We start from the raw sequence: 24,002 nt of genomic DNA, 5'->3' as shown, positions 1-24,002 counted from the left end.
GAAGCTTACTTGAGCAACGTCACATGACCTGTATATATAAATCCAATAACATCCCTTGTAGTATTAAAATACATTTGTAATGGTGTGGCTCTCCCTATTGTATGTATCCTGTGCAAACTCATCTCTGCTCTTAAATAATAACCTGTATTAGTAAATGTTTATAAGCAATATGAGCGACCGTTTCCTAATTCTGCTTACCATCAGCTGAACAAAGTGCTTTATTTAGAGACTCAATCTAGAGACTCAATAAAATGATACAATTCAGTTGACACCTTACTGTGTTGTATTTACTTCCTCCAACTTCAACCCTTAATTGAACTTGTGGAACCACTCGGGTCCAAAATCTTACACCGGGTTGGTGCAGGCAAGGTGCTGCTGCTGCCCCCTTTATTCACACAGTGAGGTCTGGAAAGATCGTGTAAATGTGTGTGTGTGGAACAAGAAGGAAACAGGACTAAAGCAAAAGAACGAGCAGCGAATGAGCCGCGACTGTACCAAAGACAAACTCAACAGCACTGGAGCGGAATACAATGAAACCATTTATCTAAAAATAGATTCGCAGTCAAACAGTTCAATCAAACACTGAAACCCGATGTGCTGCTGCCTGTATGTTGATATTAAATCACAAATCATTATTCTAACCCTCTGCAATATGGTCTGTGACTGTCTCAGTGGGACTCTATACAAGACATCACTTTACCAGAAGGATACCATTGAAGCCTCCTAAATTAGACTGGTTAAGATTTACCAATCTAGTACTTTCTAGAATACCTATTTAAATATATAAAATAATACAATGCCTCGATTTGACTCTTTATAACCAATATCAGGACAGAGCTGTGCTTATTATAATCAAACACTTTAAAACGTGTCTTAAGAGAAATTCTAACCAAGATCTTTCCAATAGAAGGTGGTTTAAGGTGTTTGATTGACCAAGCAATACCACACAATAAAATCAATCTTACCTTGAAATATTAAAGGTTGTTTAATGTCTGCATCTGCAGCGTTTATACACCCTCGCACAGCTTTCAGCTCGCTCTCTGATATTTCCAATCTCAGCTTCAGACTTTCATTCTCTTTCTCCTTTTTTTTCCATTTCCGCTGTGAATTCAGTGAATTTGCTGCCGACAGCTTTAGTAATCGCGCACAAGACGGTGTGTAGAGCCGCTTTCACTGCGTGCTCGATGGTAGAGGCGAGCTCGTCTTGAAAGAGCGACACGGACACACTGACGCGTCCATCTTCACTGGTTTGAGTTTCACACTGGTCTAGCGGAATCCTCTTTTCATTTAGAAACGCCGCCTGCGGTTTGTATTTAGTAATATTTATTTTGTACTGTAGCCTCCCCATTCAAATATATTCATCACTTCTTCTGGTGTGATAAAGAAAGAACACAAACAACATGCTTTGCAAGGAGTAACTTTACTTTGGTCTTTCAGAATCGCGCAGAGCTCTGCTGGAGCTTCAACGCGTTTGTTTCTCAGTAAATCATCTCATTGAAAAGCTCGACTTGTCTGTAGCTGCGACTGACGCGCTCCGCTCTGTGTGTGAAATTCAACACAGAAAATGGATGCTTTCCTTTTCACGGAACTCCGTGCAGGTAATAAACAAACACAAAAATCACTAATTATTAGAAAACATTTAATCCCAGCCTAAATATTTTAAACAGCAGGAGACAGCGTGTTGTAAAATCATCACTGACTGCAGCCACCTCTCCACACATGAACAAAACAAACCTCTCTATTTCCTGAACTGAAATGAAAGCGTCACCAGCAGAAGGCGGGTCTGGTTGGACCCATCGCGTATTATTGGCTGTAGAAACACTCTATCCCCAGCATGTGAGCCTGATTGGCTGGCCTCCCTGTCGGAGGCGGTTATGAAACTGGATGCCAGAGTTCGCCATGTTGGCTCTTTCACTGCTGTGTTCAATGTGATGCATTCAGGCGCGTTAAGTAAGTGAGCCGCTCAGAAAGCACACGGAGCTGAATTTAAATGACTTAACGCTCTGCTACAGGAGAGCGCTGAGCGACTTTTAAAAATGGAGAATAATAATGATTTGCTTGTTTGTGTTTCTGAGGTGATGGTTGATGAAATGGCCCCGTGTGAAGTTACTGTCCCCTGCTGGACCTCGCTGAGTTCGGCGCTCTGTTTGGACTGAACCTCATATCTGTCTGTGTTTAATACCGACAATACCGACGTTAATAATGAACATTATGAATAATATTAATACTACAAGCCTAATAATAATACATTAATAACTATAAAACAGCTCTACATTTAAAAAGAAAAATGAAATTAAATGATACAAATTCGAAAACAACCATTTTTACATTATTGTCTACATGCATCATCTCAAATAATTACAATGTCATTTATCAGACCCTTCGGCGTTGTCTTTTGAAGAATTAAACCTGCCAGATCGAACGCAGGCTAACATTCAATCAATCAATCAATCAATTAATTATTAATATTTCTATAGCGCATGATATGCGCTTCACAAAATCTACTTAAAAACAAGAAAATATCTAATTGTAAGCCTGGTCGAACAAAATAAGTCTTCAGTGTAATTTTAAACAAAGAGCGCTTTCCAGGATTTAAGATGCTTTAGAGAGACAGAATATTGGAATTGGCAGCCGAAACTGGGCGATAAAACTGCCTGTGATCAAAGTGGGCAAAAAAGTTGCATACTTTTCATACCGTATTTGGTAGAAAAGAAAACGGATCATCTCTGATTTGCAACGTTTCCATGGTTTGGCCCGGCCGCTGCCGTGTGGCTGGTTAAAACGATGAGTTCAGTTTTTTTTTTTCTGCTGCTTGGTAATTCATTCATGAGACAGCTGTAGCAGAGTGGCGCAGCGGAAGCGTGCTGGGCCCATAACCCAGAGGTCGATGGATCGAAACCATCCTCTGCTAGCTTGTTTTTCTTCTGTTAGCAAAGTAGTTTTTTTCTAAAATATTAACTGAAGGCAATTAATTAATATTACATTTCGCAATCAAGGATGATATAATGCGCAAGGATACTTGTCCATCATAAGAGCTGAAATAAATTATAGCGCTTTGAGATTATATGTTACTAGCGGATTGTTTAGAAATGTACCTAATTATATTACAACTGTTCTAAAAAAAGAATGTTAACTCGAAAAAATTAGCCTTGTCAAGCTGAAATAGCTCAGCTGTGAGAGCGTTAGACTGAAGAGCTAAAGGTTCCTGGTTTGATCCCGGGTTTCGGCAAACAGCAAGAATATTTTTGTTTTGTATTATTTTGAACTAAAAAACAGAGCACATTTTTTTCTTCAGTGTAATCGGAAGAAATAACAACGTATCAGAGTGCCATTTTCTAATGTGATTAAGAAATGCAAAAAGCATCGTCCCTGGGTGGGCTTGAACCACCAACCTTTCGGTTAACAGCCGAACGCGCTAACCGATTGCGCCACAGAGACCATCCTGCTCAGCCAAAACTGAGACCACATCTAAGAAGAAAGCAACACTGGACGAAAGTCTAATCTCAATTACATGTATGCAAACCAATGCAAGCAAACTTCAAGCCATTTATATTTATTCCCAAATAACACAAACTCTTTAATTGCTAAAAAATATTTAAAAAATCTCCCTTTGTGCTTCTCGGAAGGCATACGATGGAGGGCGCACTGCAGTTTTTCAGTCTGGGGAATATTACAAATCAGCAGACTATGCTTTAAAATACACATGTAGGGTGGGCGTCTCTGTTACAAAGAATTGTCACACTTTGTATTTATCTCCATAATGCGTTGGGACTAAATACGCAGAAACATTAAAACTATTTGGAGAACGCGGGCATCGATCCCGCTACTTCTTGCATGCTAAGCGAGCGCTCTACCATTTGAGCTAATTCCCCTTGAATTGAGCATGTGATTCTCATAGGCTACATCGCAGCTTGATACGAGCAATTCAGATTGACTAGTCTGCCAATTGCAAATTCAAAAAATAAATAAATAAAATAAAAGGCAAATATTTCGACGAGAGGTATGCTTTCAATTTCTTCAAAAAGTAGTCTCAGCTCGTTGATTCAGTCGCTTTAAAATCCACCTCTGTGTCCCGATGCAGCAGCGCAGTGTGTTGTGGCTCGAGCTTGTTTGACGAGGCAGGCAATGCAAAAATGCCAAAACTTGCTTTTGTATCACATGACAAACTTAAGGTATGCTTTAACGACTTGGCTGTCTCAAGTTAGTTTGTATTGTTAATGGAACACCTCGTTGTTGCCCAGTCATTGTTTCATATGAAGTAGAGCTTGCCAGCTGGGGGTGACGGTCTGCAAATAAAAGTTAAGACTATATTTTCAAGGATCATTTCTAGAGTGAAACATGTTTTGAAGGGATTGGTCTCGGTATCCTATAGCGCCCCATATGCGCTTCACAAACTCTACTTAAAAACAAGAAAATATCTAATTGTAAGCCTGGTCGAACAAAATAAGTCTTCTGTGTAATTTTAAACAAAGAGTGCTTTCCACGATTTAAGATGCTTTAGAGACTGAATGTTGGAATTGACCGCCGAAACTGGGCGATAAAACTGCCTGTGATCAAAGTTGCATACTTTGCATACCTTTTTTGGGAGAAAAGAAAACGGATCATCTCTGATTTGCAACGTTTCCATGGTTTGGCCCGGCCACTGCCGTGAGACTGGTTAAAACGATGAGTTCAGTTTTTTTTTTTTTCTGCTGCTTGGTAATTCAGTCATGAGACAGCTGTAGCAGAGTGGCGCAGCGGAAGCGTGCTGGGCCCATAACCCAGAGGTCGATGGATCGAAACCATCCTCTGCTAGCTTGTTTTTCTTCTGTTAGCAAAGTAGTTTTTCTAAAATATTAACTGAAGGCAATTAATTAATGTTACATTTCGCAATCAAGGATGATATAATGCGCAAGGATACTTGTCTTTCATAAGAGCTGAAATAAATTATAGCGCTTTGAGATTATATATGTTACTAGAGGATTGTTTAGAAATGTACTTAAATGATAGCCTTTAGGTGTAATTCGGGGGATGCCGTAGAGGGCTCTCTCCCGCTTTGCGCTGCTTTTTTCTTATCCTAAATCCTTTTCTTTAGTCAGTCTTTCCTTCCCTCCGTGGCGTCCTGCCCGGTAACGTCCGCGATCTCTTCCGGGTGGAAGCTGATCCCAGTTCAGCCTCATTTAGTATTTCCAGCCAATCACACAATGCAGCGCTCGCCTCGTCATTTTTTAGGGCAGGGCCAGCGCTGCTCCACGTATGTTATTGGCTGCCCCTCCTGTCTATCTCTCTCTCTTTTTCTACTTTAACCCAGCACTATTTCCGCTTCCTTGTCTGTGTTGGTTTTTTGTTCGTTTCTTTCACTGCAGGCCATTTCTCTGCTCAGCGCTCGCGAGATAGTATCTGCTATTTTCCTACCTGCTCAGTCTGCACCGTTCAAAGCGCAGCGTCATTCTCAGCTTGCTCTGCGTTTTCATCAGAAAGACTGTTCCGACGTCACCGCTGCACTGCAACTCTTTCACACAGGCGCCTCACAGACCATGGTTACCACGGCAACGCCTCATCGAGTGACTCCTGGGAGTGGTAAGTTGCCATGGCGACCAGGCAGCTTTAACAGGCAATGCGAGCCTGTGCCTCACTACTGCAATATTCTGGCTCCTGCTGCTGCGCTTTTGCAACATGAGAGCTTCAACTCGCCGAATTATGATATCTAAATACTGCAGGCTCCTCTTTTAGACCTACGTTAACTTACTTATATCATCACTAACTGTTCTAAAGCAAACGTTTTATACATAGACAAGGATTTTAATCGCAATAACCAAATATATGCTACCCTGCTTCACTGAAGCCAATAGTTTCAATTCCAATCGCAACCTCGAGATGGCAGCATAACACCACAAACTACATAATTTAAACTGATTTGCTATCGCTGCGAATCTCGCACACTCCAAACTTTCTAACAATTCCTGCAGTTCGTTGTCTTTCCGAGGGATTCTCAGTCCCGTCCTGCCTCAACCTCTTTTGCTTCATATATTAACTTGATTATTTCAAATCAAAACCCCTCCCTTCGAGGATCTGGTCATGATGCCATGCTTATCAGCTTTCTGAGATGTTAAGAATCCACCGTCACATTAATTTTCCAGCTTCCTTGCATCAGGCCATTCCTGCAACCTTCTTGCTCCCGGATTTGCACTTCCTCATTTGCACCCAAACTTCATCAAGGCACTTAATACAACTTTCAATGTCCATTTCATTCAATTTGAGCTTCCAGGCACATACGGAAACTATGTCCTACGATTATCAACATTTACACCGCAATAGACAATACACTCTTAGACTGCTCCTGATCAAATCAATAGGTTTTGCAGCAGCCTCCGAGCAACGCATTCCCATCCTCTCAGGTTCTGCAGCGGCCTCAGATCTATGCATTCTTTATCTCTGCCCAAAGGCAGCCCCATCTCCGACATCATCTTAAACGCCTTAACTCTCAAATACCAATTTCCACTGCATTCAGCAGCTCTCTGCTCTCTATAGCAGGCCACTGCACACTACTGACAGCATTCCATCGTTTCTCTGTTTCCGTCTGTCCTAAACGGAGGGGGTTCTCTGTTTTCGTCTCTCCTAAACGGACCCGAGACACTTTTCCTAAGCTCTCCACGCTGCCCAGCTGACAGCTTAGCTGCCTGAGGATGCCGCACTGAGTTGCGAAGGATCTGTTCTTTTTGTCCTGTCGGTCCCCTTCCTGTCTCTTCCACTAAATGCCCAGCAGCCAGAGGATGCTGCCTGACCCGTCGGGAGCGAGTGTCAGATTGTTGTATGTTATGTGTTTAAACTTTGCTCTTTCTCTCTCACTTTTACGTCACCCCTCTCAAGCCCTCGTAGGCAACCAGTGAAATGTGAGATGATGTGAATAGAGTCAAATACATTGCATCATTCTGTGTATATATATATATATATATATATAATTTCAAGTAACTGTAGGTTTATCATCATAATGAAAATACATTACACATGACCACAGTTCTGTAACAAAATGACATTAACAAAGACGTTTCCATACCGGGAGTCGAACCCGGGCCACCTGGGTGAAAACCAGGAATCCTAACCGCTAGACCATATGGGAAGCTGATTAACAAACTCCTGGACATGCAACAGTAGCTAGTATACAGTACAATGATGGTAAAAAAACACTCATTACAAACACAAATTAAAGCAAACTTCAAGCCATTTATATTTATTGTCAATTAACACAAACTCTTCAATTGCTAAAAAATATAAAAAATCTCCCTTTGTGCTTCTCGGAAGGCATACGGTGGAGGGCGCACTGCAGTTTTTCAGTCTGCGGGAATATTACAAATTAGCAGACTGTGCTTTAAAATACACATGTAGGGCGGGCGACTCTGTTACAAAGAATTGTCACACTGTATGTATCTCCATAATGCGTTGGGACTAATTACGCAGATATATTAAAACTATTTGGAGAATGCGGGCATTGATCCCGCTACTTCTCGCATGCTAAGCGAGCGCTCTACCATTTGAGCTAATTCCCCTCGAATTATGCCAGTGATTCTCATAGGCTACATCGCAGCTTGATATGAGCAATTCAGATTGTCAGATTTTTGGCAATATAGTCTGCCATTTGCAAATTCAAAAAATAAATGGATTAACTAAATAGCAAATATTTCGACTAGAGGTGTTTTCAATTTCTTCAAAAAGTAGTCTCAGCTCGTTGATTCAGTCGCTTTAAAATCCACCTCTGTGTCCCGATGCAGCAGCACTGTGTGCTGTGGCTCGAGCTTGTTTGACGAGGCAGAAATTAAAATGGTATTGAGTGCTGACAAGAGTTTGGTATCAGCTGTTGATTTCCTTGAAAATCTTTTATAATAAAATGAACACATTTATTCATTTTAAAAATAAGTAAAAGTCAACTGTCAGAAAAGTGAGATTTGCACCCACGCCTCCATTTGGAATCCAACACACACAATTCTTTACAAAGTCCTTGCTTTTGCTAGAGTGCTGCAGCAAGTTAGTTTTTGTAGTTTGACAGGTTGGTCTCTGTGGCGCAATCGGTTAGCGCGTTCGGCTGTTATCCGAAAGGTTGGTGGTTCAAGCCCACCCAGGGACGATGCTTTTTGCATTTCTTAATCACATTAGAAAATGGCACTCTGATACGTTGTTATTTCTTCCAATTACACTGAAGAAAAAAATGTGCTCTGTTTTTAAAGTTCAAAATAATACAAAACAAAAAAATTCTTGCTGTTTGCCGAAACCTGGGATCAAACCAGGGACCTTTAGATTTTCAGTCTAACGCTATTTCGGCTTGACAAGACTCAATTTTCGAGATAACATTCTTTTTTAGAACAGCTTTAATATAATTAAGTACATTTCTAAACAATCCGCTAGTAACATATATAATCTCAAAGCGCTATAATTTATTTATGGAGATAGAAGATCCTTTTTGATTCACATTGTAATAGTTTTTGATCGCCACCACCGCGATCTTGAAATGATTTTTTGTATGACACAGAATTTCACATCTGAACCGGAATGCCTGGCATCTACAGGCATCTACAAGAACTCTGTCTTTCCAAAGAATTGTGTGTTCTGGTCTCCGAGTGGAGATGTGGGTTCAAATCCCACTTCTGACAGTTCAATTTTACTTATTTTTAAAAGGAATAAATGTGTTCATTTTACTATAAAAGATTGTTTCAAGGAAATCAACAGCTGATACCACACTCTTCTCAGCACTCAATACCAGTTTAATTTCCATTTTAAATCTGACTAAAATAGTGTTCCTAACACAGATTGCATTTTGTTGTAAACAGACTACTTGTTAACGTCACTGAAAAATATTTTGTGTCCAAATATGTGTTATTTAACTTGATTGTTTTAATATTCCAAATAACATATTACTTTGAATAACATCTCCGTCTACCACTGGATCCTGGTCTCAGGCTGGGATGCGGACCATTGAGAACAGTATAAACGATCTATTAGTGGAAGTAGCTTACATGAGAAATGCCCTCGTTTAACATGCTAGGATGATCGACTTCGGCATTCTCCAACTGCTGTTTACATTTTCTAACACGTTATGAGGACGAATACAAAGTTTGACACTTTCCTTGTAAGTGGGGGTAAGCACAAGTTATTTTCAAATGTAATGTCTTTATTTAAGCTCAATCTAGTCCTGCGTAGTGCAAATCACATTACTGTTTAAAGTGTTCTTAAATTGTTTTAACATTAGCAGTGATCCATTTGAAATTTGCTTCATGATTTAAACAACTGAACTTATTGTCAGCTCGGTGCTGAGAAGAAAACACTCCCACTCCTCCTGGTGGATACCGAGACCAATCCCTTCAAAAGAGTTTCAATCTAGAAATTATCCTTGCAAATATAGTCTTAACTTTTATTAGCAGACCGTCGCCCCCAACTGGCAAGCTCTTCTTCATATGATACAATGACTGGGCAACAACGAGGTGTTACATTAACAATACAAACTAACTTGAGAAAGCCAAGTCGTTAAGGCATACCTTAAGTTTGTCATGTGATACAAAAGCAAGTTTTGGCATTTTTGCATTGCCTGCCTCGTCAAACAAGCTCGAGCCACAGCACACAGCACTGCTGCATCGGGACACAGAGGTGGATTTTAAAGCGACTGAATCAACGAGCTGAGACTACTTTTTGAAGAAATTGAAAACATGCCTCTCGTCGATATATTTGCTATTTAATTAAAAAAAAATGTTTTGAATTTTCAAATGGCAGACTACATTGGACAATCTGAATTGCTCATATCAAGCTGCGATGTAGCCTATGAGAATCGCTGACACAATTCGAGGGGAATTAGCTCAAATGGTAGAGCGCTCGCTTAGCATGCGAGAAGTAGCGGGATCGATGCCCGCATTCTCCAAATAGTTTTAATGTATCTCCGTATTTAGTCCCAACGCATTATGGAGATAAATACAAAGTGTGACAATTCTTTGTAACAGAGACGCCCGCCCTACATGTGTATTTTAAAGAACAGTCTCCTAATTTGTAATATTCCCCAGACTGAAAAACTGCAGTGCGCCGTCCATCGTATGTCTTCCGAGAAGCACAAAGGGAGATTATTTATTTATTTATTTATTTATTTATTTATTAATTAGCCATTAAAGATTTTGTGTTAATTGAGAATAAAAATAAATGGCTTGAAGTTTGCTTTCATTTGTAACGTGTTTATAATGAAATATCGGTTCTTGTGTTTTTACCAATCATTGTACTGTATACTAGCTACTGTTGCATGTCCATGACTTTGTTCCTCAGCTTCCCATATGATCTAGCGGTTAGGATTCCTGGTTTTCACCCAGGCGGCCCGGGTTCGACTCCCGGTATGAGAACGTTCTTGTTATTGTCATTTTGTTACAGAACTGTGGTCATGTGTAATGTGTCTTCAATGTGATAATGAAGCTATAGTTACTCGAAATATATATATTATATATATATATATATATATATATATATATATATATATATATATATACAGAATGATGCAAATGTATTTGACTCTATTCACATTCACATTGCGTGGAACCATCACAGTTTGTTTTTAAATTATATTAATCCCTGGTCAAGACAAAGTCTCTCTGGGGTGGGACGAGCATTAGAATGCGGATGTAAGGTCTCCGGTCCCATCATAGAAGCAAGATAGTTTATTCACAAATAAATACCTACACATTTATTTATGTTTCTTTTTTGGGGTAAATTAACACATTATTGCATTCTGTCATGTCACGCTGTGCACTCTCGGATTGCATAACAAGTGTGCACTACGCCAGGACTTCGTGGCGCAACGGTAGCGCGTCTGACTCCAGATCAGAAGGTTGCGTGTTCAAATCACGTCGAGGTCAAAGCCTCTTTATTTCTATTCCACTATGTTTCATTTTTTAATGTGTTTGGATTTGAATGTCTCCGGACATTTATTTATACAATTTAGCATACACAACATATTGATTATAAAGCGACAAACAAATTACTTCCTGGGGTGGGGCAGTTCAGTTTCAATCAAGTTCCAGTCTCTCTGCCATTATCTTGCGCTGCTGTGTTTGGTCAGGTAAAAAGGGCGTGACCAGAGCGGTATGGGCAATCCCGTTAGGTAGCTTGCATGTCAATCTCTCCTTCTTTTCTATTTATACACCCAGCACTGCTTCCGCCCTTCGTCTATGTTTGTTTTTTTTTGTTGTTCGCTCCTTTCACTGCAGGCCTGTAATGTCTGTCACCTGTTTTGTATTGTCTTGATAATTTTAATTAATCAAGTAAATTAGTTGCTTGTTAGGAGGGGAAATAAAGGTATAGGAGAAATGGGAGGAGAAGTGGCGATGTGAAACGGGAGCGCTGGGTTAAGCGCCGCTCAAGAAAGAAAGAAAGAAAGAAAGAAAGAAAGAAAGAAAGAAAGAAAGGGGTTTGAGAGGTTTTTTTTGTGGTATACTACTCCACGGATTTTGGAAAGTTAAACCTGGACGTTTGTGGTTTTGAAGGCGTATGTAGCATCGACAGCGAACTTGATCTGAATTGGCTGTTTCAAGATGCAGATCACGTGCAGGTTCTCCGACCAAACTAAGTAAGACAAAACCTTCTTCCTTTAGCGGTTGTGATATTTTCCCCTTGAATAGTACTGCATGTAAATTATATTTTAAATATTAATGATAATTATGTTAGTTTAATGGGGTGGGACATTAGAACTGAAGGATTACGTTGACATTGCCGTCAGGCAGTAGGGATTGGCTGAGCTTTATGTCAAAGCAGCCGATAGGCCTCTGCGCGAGCTGCCGTGTAAGCCCGCCCCCCTGGGAGCTTACTATACGCAGCGCGCGGAGAGTCACTTCCTCTTTTGCCTTCAGCCTCAGTAGCGGTAGGACTTAGAGCTGTACACTGATTGTACTCCATAAGCTTAGGCTTGAGAAGCTGTTTTTTCCCCTTCTCTGAGTTTATTTCAGTGTTTTATTATTATTGTTACTATTATTATTATTATTATTATTATTATTATTATTATTATTATTATTATTGTTACTATTATTATTAGATATATATTGTTTTTTTTTTCTATATATATCTTTCTCGCTTTGCTTTTGCATCACGTTTCTTCGTGGTCTCTCCATCTTTCCTCTGTTCTTATAATTATTATTGTGTGGGTTTTTTGTAATTTATTGTGTGTATATATATATATTTTGTTATATATATTGTGTATATATATATTGTTGTTCGGACGCGTGTTGCGTTGGCCTTGGCCCACGTGCAGTTTGCATCCTTGGTCTAGCTTAGGCTAGACCGTGTGTGTGCGTGTAGTCTGCTCTGCAGTGTTCCTCCCCACCGCGGCGCGTTCCCGCCACGTGGTATTGTACTACACCCTCTTCTGCAGCGTCCCTTCACTATACAGAGGAAGACAACCACCAACGGGCAAAATCCCCAGCACCATCAGGTAGGTATTGTACAGCATCAGATGACGTACCAGCACTTAGCGTCTCCGCTTGGCGGGTCAGCTGACGCTTAGGCGTCTGTGCTAGCGTTCCACGCTCGGTACTCGCGCACCGGCGCTCGTGCTCCGGCGCTTTTGGTGTCAGCGCTTGTGCGCTTGGTGCAGCGCTTCGGCACTTTGTGCAGCGCTTCTGCGCTTGGTGCTTAGTGCTTCTGCACTTGGGGCTCGGTGCTCGACGCTCGGTGCTTGACGCTCGGTGCACGTTCCATCGGTGCTCGACGCTCGGTGCTCGACGCTTGGCGCCTCGACGCACGCACCTCGGTGCTCCGTGCTTCGGTGCTCGACGCTCGACGCTTAGGCGCTCGATGCTCGGTGCTCGGCGCTTGGCGCCTCGACGCACGCACCCTCGACGCACGCACCTCGATGCTCGACGCTTCGGCGCTCGGTGCTCGACGCACGCACCCTCGACGCTCGACGCATGCACCTCGGCGCTTGACGCGGCGGCGCTTGACGCGGCAGCGCTCGACGCACGCACTTCAGGTGCTCGACGCTTGGTGTCTGACGCTTCGGCGTTCGACGCGCGCACCTCGGCGTTTGACGCGACAGTGGATACTAATGACCCTATCTGGTCAGTGGTGGAGAGGGCAGCCCGTCACTTAGGCGTGAACTGGCCTGCTTTAGAGCCAACACGACGCTCTCTATTTGAGTTACCATCGGCTCCGCCCCTTCAGTCCAGGATGCTCCCGGCATTCCCGGATTTTATTAAGGAGGTGCAGTCCACCTGGGGAGCCCCGGCCTCCGCCCCTGCGACTTCTCGCAAGGCTTCGGCTTTCACCATGCACGGGGCAAGCGAAGCTGGGTTAGCGTCTTTTCCACCAGTGGGCGCCGCGTTTGCCGCGCTAGTAAAGGCGCCGAAATTATCGGGGCTGGATAAGGACCCTTCCTGCCCTAACAGGCAGTGTAGGACTACGGAGGCCCACCTGAAAAAGGGTTATGCCGCGGCTACAGAGGCAGTTAGGCTGTCTAACGTGGCCAGCCTCCTGACAGTCTACCAGGCGGCGCTGATTCGCGATCTGCCTGAGTCCCCATCCCTCGGACTTAGAACCAAGCTGGGTGCAGTTGCACAGCTTTTGGTTAAGCTGGCTCAGCTGAATGCGCAAGCACAGGGCAGGAGCATTGCTTCCCTTGTGGTGGCAAGGAGGCAGCTCTGGCTCTCACAGGCCAGGGTACAGGAGCCTGATCAGGCCCCATTGCTAGATGCTCCTATATCCCCGGGGCACACGTTTGGCCCAGCGGTGGAGGAGATGCTGCAACGCTCCGTCAAGGCGTGTGACGCGTCGCAGCAGTTGGCTAAGATGTGGCCAAGCAAGCCCCTCCAGCCAAGGCGGCCGCAGGAGCGCCAATGGCGCAGGAGCGCCAATGGCACAGCAGCAAGCGCACCCACAGGGCAGTAAAACCACCCCTTTGGGGGTTTCAGCACGCAGCCAACCCGCGTTTGCAAGACCGCAGCGCGGAGGGTAGCACCCTAGAGGAGGTAGCAGACCACGTCCTCGTGGCTCTGGCCAGGCCCCTCGTGAGCGAGCGCAGCCTAAGCAGCCCTGAGAAACCCCGGCAGCCGTTAACCCACCCCTACACTGTTCCACAGCTCCTGTTCTGGCAACAATGCACAAACGACATTTGGGTGCGCAAAACTATACTCACCGGGTACACCCTTCAATTCCGGTTTAACTGCAGTGAAGGACTCGGTTCAGTCCTCAGCTCTAAATGCAGAAATACAGGCATTGCTCAAGAAGAATGCCATTCAACTAGTAGACCCTGCTCTGACCGACCAGGGGTTCTACTCCAAGTACTTCCTAGTGCCAAAAAAGGACGGCGGTCTCCGCCCTATTTTAGATCTGCGACTACTGAACAAATACCTACGGGTGTTGTCGTTCAAGATGCTTACGCACAGGCACATTGTCCAGTCCGTCCGGCAAGGCGACTGGTTTACCACCGTAGACCTCACAGATGCATACTTTCACGTTCCCATCTGTCCGGGTCACAGGAAGTACCTACGATTCGCATTTCAGAGCAGGGTCTACGAGTTTTGTGTCCTGCCATTCGGCCTGTCTCTAGCTCCTCGAACCTTTTCAAAGTGTATGGATGCCATTTTAGCCCTCTTGCGGACTCAAGGCGTCCGACTGCTGAACTATCTGGACGACTGGCTCATCTGCGCGCAGTCAAAGGAGCAGTTGGCACAGCACACAGTGATGGTTACAGACCATCTTCAGCGGCTAGGTCTGAAGGTCAATTCAGAAAAGAGCTGCCTCGTGCCGAGCCAACAGACCGAATTTTTGGGTCTGCATCTGGACTCTGTGTCCATGGAAGCGACCCTGTCGACACAAAGATTTGCCTCACTGGAGCGGTGTCTCTCCCTATTCAGGTTGAGAGAAACAGTCAGCATGGAGCTGTGTCAGCGCATGCTGGGGTTGATGGCTGCCGCCTCGCAAGCCCTTCCTTTGAGCTTACTACACCAGAGACCTCTGCAGGCCTGGTTCAATGCCTTCGCGTTGCATCCGCGGAGAGACAAACACCGCAGGTTGAGGGTATCCCGAGCCTGCTGGGAAGCACTGCGCTGGTGGAAAGTTCCGTCGAACATCCGCCAGGGCATACGCTTGGGTCCCATCTTCCGAAGGGAGGTTATTACGACCGATGCTTCCAACCAAGGTTGGGGAGCAGTCTGGAACGGGTCGGTTGATACCAATAGGCTTACATGACAGGTATTGGGTATAGACAATGTCATATACACAGAAATGAACACGGATTGTGTTTTTTTAAGGGCTGACTCATTTTAATGTTCGAGAGATCTACGTGTACTGGACAAATATACTGGATTTTTTCCATGTCGTAATTGTGCCGCCTGTGATAATGCGTTTGAAACTAGAGATAATGTGAGATAATGTCTGTTACTGGCGGATAGTTTACAAATGTACTCAATTATGTTACAACTTTTGTGTCTACAAAACATATCTGTAACATTTATGTAATGCCTGTGTGGTTTTTTCATGAAGTTAATTTGCTAACAGACTGTTCTGATTTGTTTCTAACCGTGAAGCGATCGCTCTGTTTGTCGTATATTTTCTGTCTGTAAGAGGAGTGTCCTTGTGATCCCATATAGAATGCGACGAAACAGGTCGCCCTCCTTAATATAAACAGATAAAGAATAAGTTCACGCACACACCAGGTGATTTACTGTAGCGTCAGACATTGGAGGTTTAGCAGTGTACTGCAGTGTTGTGCAAAGTCGTCGGTGTAAGTCAGGATGGCCGAGCGGTCTAAGGCGCTGCGTTCAGGTCGCAGTCTCTCTGGAGGCGTGGGTTCGAATCCCACTTCTGACAAATCTGTTCATTTATTTATTTCTTAAAACGTCCACCGAATGCTTGGTAATTTGATTTGTTTTTCTTGTTAGTATTCAAATCACAAGGTCGTTAAATGAGAGAAAGTCACCGCAAGCCTGCACCTCACCACATCCTTCACACTGTTAAATTGCCTCATTATGACGAGGCCTCTAATTATGCCTTTCCAATACTTTGAATGTGTTATTGTTCAGTTTAACATAACATCTTAGTAGAACAATCATAATGTCCGCAGGACTTATTTTCCTCGGCTTCTAGTAACAAGCTTTGAGCGTGTGGCCGGTTAGCTCAGTTGGTTAGAGTGTGGTGCTAATAACGCCAAGGTCGCGGGTTCGATCCTCGTACGGGCCATGGCTTTTCTTCTTTAAAGAAACCACAGCATTTGTAATGGTGCCAAAATGAACATTCTTTAACAAAAGGAACCGAAGCGATATGAACTACAACCAGTAATATTTCAGACTTCCTGAGCTTTAAACATGTATTAACAATGAACACATACAATCAATTAAAAACAAAGCTTACGTAGTCAGCAGGATTCAAACCTGCGCAGGGAAACCCCAATTGATTTCAAATCCATCGCCTTAACCACTCGGCCACGACTACATGCTCGCACGGTTAGTTGTGAAAATATCCAAAAGAAGTAAATGGCTCCCGCAGTAATGCTGTAGATGGCAGTAAAGGCTAACTAATGAACCGAAGTCAAAAGCCTTTGTTGAAACTCTGTCAGATTTGTACAAGGCAAGCACACGTGGGAAAAGTAAATACAATATAATTTCTGTTAGCGTTCATAATAATGAATACATCTTTATTTCAAAATACGTAGCTATTTAACTGATTGTCACAAAGACGGCCAGTGGGTGGCGTCAGACCAGAGAGGAATATACAGACAGAGACGGTGATGGTGATGAGCTGAGTGCAATGGCTGCACTCAGCGTTTATTAACAGAAAATAAAAGGTTTGAAACACAAAAACACTGGACACGGCACTTGCGCCAAAATAAAGAGACAAACAAAAACGACCACACACTAACAAACAGGGACGAACAAACACGGTGAGTAAAGCAATATTTACGTTCTTTCTTTCTTATTATTCACTTTTTAGTTTCTCCTCTCTCTCCCGTTCTCCACTCACCGAACACCTAACCCTGAGTGCAAGAAATGTGCGTCTATATATACTATTGTGCTGGGATTCAATTACTAATTAATTATTCACTTGAATCCCAGCACGTGAATTAATTCTGTGCAACCCCGTGCTCACATATTACATTTAACCAGCACGTGAAGTGATTTGTGCTCTCCTCGTGCCTAAATACAAATCTACACTTTAAACACACGTGAAACACAGACCCGTTTATATCCCGTGTACCAATCTATACACCAACATTAACATACGCACGCATACATACATACACATAACACAAATGAACACAGGGGCGGGGCGCTTTGCCACACTGATCTTTTCAAAACTCCCCCATCCACAAAAACAAAGTAGTTATTTATTTCAACTGAAAAACTGACTTGCTTCATTGCTGCTGCCAGATCACTCGAGAACGTTCTGGCTAGCGTGAGCGGACTAAGCAGATAACAAGATCTACAAAATATCACATGCCAATAAAACTTACCATAATTATGTTCATTTTATTATTATTTATTTAGCAGACGCCTTTATCCGTGGCGACTTACAGAGACTAGGGTGTGTGAACTATGCATCAGCTGTAGAGTCACTTACATTTACATCTCACCCGAAAAACGGAGCACAAGGAGGTTAAGTGACTTGCTCAGGGTCACACAATGAGTCAGTGGCTGAGGTGGGATTTGTACCGGGGGACCTCCTGGTTACAAGCCCTTTATCTTTAAGCACTGGACCACACAGCCTCCTATAACAAAATCACACCCCAGATGGGACTCGAAACCACAATCCATGGCTTAGAAAGCCAGTGCCTTATCCATTAGGCCACAAGGGCTGACACGAAAAGCACATTTGGTAGTAATAAAGAAAGTGGGGACAATAGTATCGTGGTTTAATACATCATATCCAAGCCATCGTTGGTGTTCAAACACAGCAGAGTGTTACATTGGGAAAGGGCCGTACTTGTCAGTACGTATTTGACATGTGGGAAGATTTAAGATTGTGAAGAAGTTTAAATATGCTGCGTATTTGCGCATTGGGAACCTTACATAATTAGGTTTTTTGATTAATGCCACTTTCTTACGGACAGTAATCATGGTGACGATACAAGACCAGAGCCAATAAAGCAGTTATTTTCCTGTCATTTCATTACTATATTCTAGTGTGCTTGTTCAGAATATGCGGGAATCGTGAAAACATCTTGCTAATATGTGAACAAAGCCAGCATTCACTTTATAGATCACCATGTGGATTAACCGCTATTGGAAAACAGATGATTGTGTTAAAGATGTTAATAGATTTTTAATGTACACGTTTAGAGCTAAACGTTTGTTGAGACAGTTCAAGCGCTGTAGCAGTGTTTAACTATTTCCTGGATGTTTGCCTTTGGTCTTACTCTAGAAAAAGTAATAATAATACCAAAAAGTAGGCAAAACCATGTTTTGAGAAACCGCATTTGGAGAAAAACTAACAGTTTGGAAACACATTTGCAAAGGCATTGGATTCTATTGTGGTGTTTCCGAACTGTTGAACGTTTCTCATTACATGCAGGTTTACTGGCTTGACAAAAAGGCGATTGACGAAAAGAATGCTGTCTCGATAGAAAAATCGTGTCAAGCTGAAATAGCTCAGAGTTAGACTGTAACTGTCCCTGCTTCGATACCGGGTTTTTGCAAACAGCACGACTAGGGTTTTTTTTTAATTAATTTTTTTAATTAAAAAAATAACAGCACATTTTTTCTTCAGTGTAATTGGAGGAAATAAAAACGTATTATAGTGCCATTTTCTAATGCGATAAAGAAATGCAAAAAGCATCATCTCTGCGTGGGCTTGAAACACCACAATTTTGATTAACAGCCGAACGTGCTAACCGATTATCGTGTTTTATTAGATAACACCCTGGGAGCTCAACAGAACAGTGTGTATGCATAGAGCTAAAATGGAAACCAAATATATACGATTCAAATGGGAATCGTATTCAGATTTTAAGCACAAATTTGATAGACTTCACAGTGCAAAGGAGGAAGGCAGACAATGCAAATGAGGCAACTGGCTCCTACATTTTAAATCATACGAGAAATTTGAACCCAATTAAGCTTTTAACCGCCTGCAGTTTGGAATGAGTTTGAAATGTTGTTGTAACACCTCACTGGGCAACAGCAATTGCATTATATGAAAGCTCCTGTTAATTTGTCAGCGGCACAGCTACCGGTGCCACTCAGAGTTGGAGGGAGACGGTCGGCCACTTGCCCATAAAACAATACTTTCAGGGATCATTTCTATAGTGATTTGCCAGCGAAATGCGTTTATAAAGTGTTTGGACTCGCTATTCACGAGGAAGAGTGAGAGTGTTTGTTTTTGAGCGTGAAGGAGACAGCGAGTGTTGTTTTTTGGCCAACTGCTCCCTGTTATTGATGACCGCTCCAGTGTTCCTTAGGGGGCTGGAGGAAGCGGACACGTTCTGAGTGGGTATCTTACCAAAAGGTGCGCAAGACGAACTACAGTTGCAAAGCACTGCTGCTTTTTCGATGTTTGATTAAAACTATCAGTCTGACTGAAAACACGGATCACATTAATTGTGATCGGTTTGATACCAATAGGCTTACATGACAGGTATTGTGTATAGACAATGTCATATACACAGAAATGAACACGGACAGTGTTTTTTTAAGGGCTGACTCATTTTAATGTTCGAGAGATCTACGTGTACTGGACAAATATACTGGATTTTTTCCATGTCGTAATTGTGCCGCCTGTGATAATGCGTTTGAAACTAGAGATAATGTGAGATAATGTCTGTTACTGGCGGATTGTTTACAAATGTACTCAATTATGTTACAACTTTTGTGTCTACAAAACATATCTGTAACATTTATGTAATGCCTGTGTGGTTTTTTCATGAAGTTAATTTGCTAACAGACTGTTCTGATTTGTTTCTAACCGTGAAGCGATCGCTCTGTTTGCCGTATATTTTCTGTCTGTAAGAGGAGTGCCCTTGTGATCCCATATAGAATGCGACGAAACAGGTCGCCCTCCTTAATATAAACAGATAAAGAATAAGTTCACGCACACACCAGGTGATTTACTGTAGCGTCAGACATTGGAGGTTCAGCAGTGTACTGCAGTGTTGTGCAAATTCGTCGGTGTAAGTCAGGATGGCCGAGCGGTCTAAGGCGCTGCGTTCAGGTCGCAGTCTCTCTGGAGGCGTGGGTTCGAATCCCACTTCTGACAAATCTGTTTGTTTATTTATTTCTTAAAACGTCCACCGAATGCTTGGTAATTTGATTTGTATTTCTTGTTAGTATTCAAATCACAAGGTCGTTAAATGAGAGAAAGTCACCGCAAGCCTGCACCTCACCACATCCTTCACACTGTTAAACTGCCTCATTATGACGAGGCCTCTAATTATGCCTTTCCAATACTTTGATTGTGTTATTGTTCAGTTTAACATGAGAACATCTTGGTAGAACAATCATAATGTCCGCAGGACTTATTTTCCTCGGGTTCTAGTATCAAGTTTCGAGTGTGTGGCCGGTTAGCTCAGTTGGTTAGAGCGTGGTGCTAATAACGCCAAGGTCGCGGGTTCGATCCCCGTACGGGCCACGGCGTTCCTTCTTTAAAGAAACCACAGCATTTGTAATGGTGCCAAAATGAACATTCTTTAACAAAATGAACCGAAGCGATATGAAGTACAACCAGTAATATTTCAGACTTCCTGAGCTTTAAACATGTATTGACAATGAACACGTACAATTAAAAACAAAGCTTACATAGTCGGCAAGATTCAAACCTGCGCGGGGGAAACCCCAATGGATTTCTAGTCCAGCGCCTTAACCACTCGGCCACGACTACATGCTCGCACGGTTAGTTGTGAAAATATCCAAAAGAAGTAAACGCAACCCGCAGTAATGCTGTAGATGGCAGTATAGGCTAACTAATGAACCCAAGTCAAATGCCTTTGTTGAAACTCTGTCAGATTTGTACAAGGCAAGCACACGTGGGAAAAGTAAATACAATATACTTTCTGTTAGCGTTCATAATAATGAATACATCTTTATTTCAAAATACGTAGCTATTTAACTGATCTTTTCAAAACACCCCCATCCACAAAAACAAAGTAGATATTTATTTCAACTGAAAAACTGACTTGCTTCATGGCTGCTGCCAGAGCACTCGAGCACGTTCTGGCTAGCGTGAGCGGACTAAGCAGATAACAAGATCTACAAAATATCACATGCCAATAAAACTTACCATAATTATGTTCATTTTATTATTATTATTTATTTAGCAGACGCCTTTATCCTTGGCAAATTACAGAGACTAGGGTGTGTGAACTATGCATCAGCTGTAGAGTCACTTACATTTACATCTCACCCGAAAAACGGAGCACAAGGAGGTTAAGGGACTTGCTCAGGGTTACACAATGAATCAGTGGCTGAGGTGGGATTTGAACCGGGGGACCTCCTGTTTACAAGCCCTTTATCTTTAACCACTGGACCACACAGCCTCCTATAACAAAATCACACCCCAGATGTGACTCGAAACCACAATCCATGGCTTAGAAAGCCAGTGCCTTATCCATTAGGCCACAAGGGCTGACACAAAACGCACATTTGGTAGTAATAAAGAAAGTGGGTCAATAGTATCGTGGTTTAATACATCTCCAAGCCATCGTTGGTGTTCAAACACAGCAGAGTGTTACATTGGGAAAGGACCGTACTTGTCAGTACGTATTTGACATTCATGTGGGAAGATTTAAGATTGTGAAGAAGTTTAAATATGCTGCGTATTTGCGCATTGGGAACCTTACATAACTAGGTTTTTGATTAATGCCACTTTCTTATGGACAGTAATCAAGGTGACTCTACAAGACCAGAGCCAATAAAGCAGTTATTTTCCTGTCCTTTCATTACCATATTCTAGTGTGCTTGTTCAGAATATGCGTGAATCGTGAAAACATCTTGCCAATATGTGAACAAAGCTAGCATTCACTTTATTGATCACCATGTGGATTAACTGCTATTTTAAAACAGATGATTGTGTTAAAGATGTTAATAGATTTTTAATGTACACGTTTTAGAGCTAAACGTTTGTTGAGACAGTTCAAGCGCTGTAGCAGTGTTTAACTATTTCCTGGATGTTTGCCTTTTGGTCTTACTCTAGAAAAAGTAATAATAATACTAAAAAGTAGGCAAAACCATTTTTTGAGAAACCGCATTTGGGAGAAAAACTAACAGTTTGGAAACACATTTGCAAAGGCATTGGATTCTATTGTGGTGTTTCTGAACTGTTGAACGTTTCTCATTACATGCAGGTTTACTGGCTTGACAAAAAGGCGATTGAGGAAAAGAATGCTGTCTCGATAGAAAAATCGCATCAAGCTAAAATAGCTCAGTTAGGCGAGCGTTAGACTGTAACGGTCCCTGCTTCGATACCGGGTTTTTGCAAACAGCACGACTAGGGTTTTTTTTTTTAAATTAATTTTTTGAATTTAAAAAAAACAGCACATTTTTTCTTCAGTGTAATTGGGGGAAATAAAAACGTATTATAGTGCCATTTTCTAATGCGATTAAGAAATGCAAAAAGCATCATCCCTGCGTGGGCTTGAAACACCAGCCTTTCGATTAACAGCCGAACGTGCTAACCGATTATGGTGTTTTATTGGATAACACCCTGGGAGCTCGACAGAACAGTGTGTATGCATATTGCTAAAATGGAAACCAAATATATACGATTCAAATGGGAATCGTATTCAGATTTTAAGCACAAATTTGATAGACTTCACAGTGCAAAGGAGGAAGGCAGACAATGCAAATGAGGCAACTGGCTCCTACTTTTTAAATCATACGAGAAATTTGAACCCAATTAAGCTTTTAACCGCCTGCAGTTTGGAATGAGTTTGAAATGTTGTTGTAACACCTCACTGGGCAACAGCAATTGCATTATATGAAAGCTCCTGTTTATTTGTCAGCGGCACAGCTACCGGTGCCACTCAGAGTTGGAGGGAGACGGTCAGCCACTTGCCCATAAAACAATACTTTCAGGGATCATTTCTATAGTGATTTACCAGCGAAATGCGTTTTTAAAGTGTTTGGACTCGCTATCCACGAGGAAGAGTGAGAGTGTTCGTTTTTGAGCGTGAAGGAGACAGCGAGTGTTGTTTTTTGGCCAACTGCTCCCTGTTATTGATGACCCCTCCAGTGTTCCTTAGGGGGCTGGAGGAAGCAGACACGTTCTGAGTGGGTATCTTACCAAAAGGTACGCAAGACGAACTACAGCTGCAAAGCACTGCTGCTTTTTCGACGATTGATTAAAACTATCAATCTGACTGAAAACACTGATCACATTAATTGTGATCGGTTTGATACCAATAGGCTTACATGACAGGTATTATGACATTGTCTATACACAGAAATGAACACGGACAGTATTTTTTTAAGGGCTGACTCATTTTAATGTTCGAGAGATCTCGGTGTACTGGACAAATATACTGGATTTTTTCCATGTCGTAATTGTGCCGCCTGTGATAATGCGTTTGAAACTAAGAATTTTACAAGCTATACAAAGAAAAAAAAAAAAAAAAAAAGGAGTACAGTATCTCACAAGTGATGACCTGTGCTTCACCTTGTAAAGGTTTTGTTTGAAAGACTAAGGCCAATCTAAGTATCTTTAGAAAGAAATAAGATTATTAAGAGTAATCTTAAAGAAAGTCTTAACCAAACCAACGGACATAAAAAACCTGAATCCATGGTTCTAAACAAACTATTCTTTAATGCATCTCAGCGGATATATATCTACATGTACCCATATCCACACACTCAATCGAGCAAAACAATGTGTTATGAAAAACAAGCACAGGACAGACAGAGAGAGATATAAATAGATATATTGTTGGGCCCAAAGTCCTTGAGAAGTCCAGCTCCAGGTAAGAAGCAAACAAAAACATAATCCAATACACACAACAAAACAAAGTAACAAAGTAAACAAATCCAGCAATGAAAATTGGTAAAAAGGAATGGTCTCACCACTTTGCTGATGCGGATCCTCTTTTAGCT

The 24,002-nt window shown here is 42.2% G+C and overlaps 13 non-coding genes across 13 annotated transcripts; 9 read left to right on the top strand and 4 right to left on the bottom strand.

The window, feature by feature from the left end:
* Positions 1-3,364: 3,364 nt before the first annotated feature.
* On the bottom strand, positions 3,365-3,438 carry trnan-guu (transfer RNA asparagine (anticodon GUU)). Its single transcript has one exon. It is a non-coding gene; the product is annotated as a tRNA-Asn (tRNA).
* Positions 3,439-7,027: 3,589 nt separating this feature from the next.
* Positions 7,028-7,099, bottom strand: trnae-uuc (transfer RNA glutamic acid (anticodon UUC)). The gene has a single exon. It is a non-coding gene; the product is annotated as a tRNA-Glu (tRNA).
* Positions 7,100-8,027: 928 nt separating this feature from the next.
* On the top strand, positions 8,028-8,101 carry trnan-guu (transfer RNA asparagine (anticodon GUU)). Its single transcript has one exon. It is a non-coding gene; the product is annotated as a tRNA-Asn (tRNA).
* Positions 8,102-10,277: 2,176 nt separating this feature from the next.
* On the top strand, positions 10,278-10,349 carry trnae-uuc (transfer RNA glutamic acid (anticodon UUC)). Its single transcript has one exon. It is a non-coding gene; the product is annotated as a tRNA-Glu (tRNA).
* Positions 10,350-10,787: 438 nt separating this feature from the next.
* Positions 10,788-10,859, top strand: trnaw-cca (transfer RNA tryptophan (anticodon CCA)). Its single transcript has one exon. It is a non-coding gene; the product is annotated as a tRNA-Trp (tRNA).
* A 4,860-nt stretch (positions 10,860-15,719) lies between these two features.
* Positions 15,720-15,801, top strand: trnal-cag (transfer RNA leucine (anticodon CAG)). Its single transcript has one exon. It is a non-coding gene; the product is annotated as a tRNA-Leu (tRNA).
* A 295-nt stretch (positions 15,802-16,096) lies between these two features.
* trnai-aau (transfer RNA isoleucine (anticodon AAU)) lies at positions 16,097-16,170 on the top strand. The gene has a single exon. It is a non-coding gene; the product is annotated as a tRNA-Ile (tRNA).
* A 170-nt stretch (positions 16,171-16,340) lies between these two features.
* trnas-uga (transfer RNA serine (anticodon UGA)) lies at positions 16,341-16,422 on the bottom strand. Its single transcript has one exon. It is a non-coding gene; the product is annotated as a tRNA-Ser (tRNA).
* A 2,779-nt stretch (positions 16,423-19,201) lies between these two features.
* Positions 19,202-19,417, top strand: LOC131727566 (small nucleolar RNA U3). Its single transcript, XR_009322199.1, has one exon. It is a non-coding gene; the product is annotated as a small nucleolar RNA U3 (small nucleolar RNA).
* Positions 19,418-20,096: 679 nt separating this feature from the next.
* On the top strand, positions 20,097-20,178 carry trnal-cag (transfer RNA leucine (anticodon CAG)). Its single transcript has one exon. It is a non-coding gene; the product is annotated as a tRNA-Leu (tRNA).
* A 298-nt stretch (positions 20,179-20,476) lies between these two features.
* Positions 20,477-20,550, top strand: trnai-aau (transfer RNA isoleucine (anticodon AAU)). The gene has a single exon. It is a non-coding gene; the product is annotated as a tRNA-Ile (tRNA).
* Positions 20,551-20,716: 166 nt separating this feature from the next.
* On the bottom strand, positions 20,717-20,799 carry trnas-aga (transfer RNA serine (anticodon AGA)). The gene has a single exon. It is a non-coding gene; the product is annotated as a tRNA-Ser (tRNA).
* Positions 20,800-22,975: 2,176 nt separating this feature from the next.
* LOC131727578 (small nucleolar RNA U3) lies at positions 22,976-23,191 on the top strand. The gene has a single exon (XR_009322207.1). It is a non-coding gene; the product is annotated as a small nucleolar RNA U3 (small nucleolar RNA).
* Positions 23,192-24,002: the final 811 nt, after the last annotated feature.

Source organism: Acipenser ruthenus, unplaced genomic scaffold (assembly GCF_902713425.1).
Source record: "Acipenser ruthenus unplaced genomic scaffold, fAciRut3.2 maternal haplotype, whole genome shotgun sequence".
In the NCBI taxonomy this organism is placed as follows: Eukaryota; Metazoa; Chordata; class Actinopteri; order Acipenseriformes; family Acipenseridae; genus Acipenser; species Acipenser ruthenus.
This window is presented reverse-complemented; position numbering and strand designations above follow the sequence as displayed.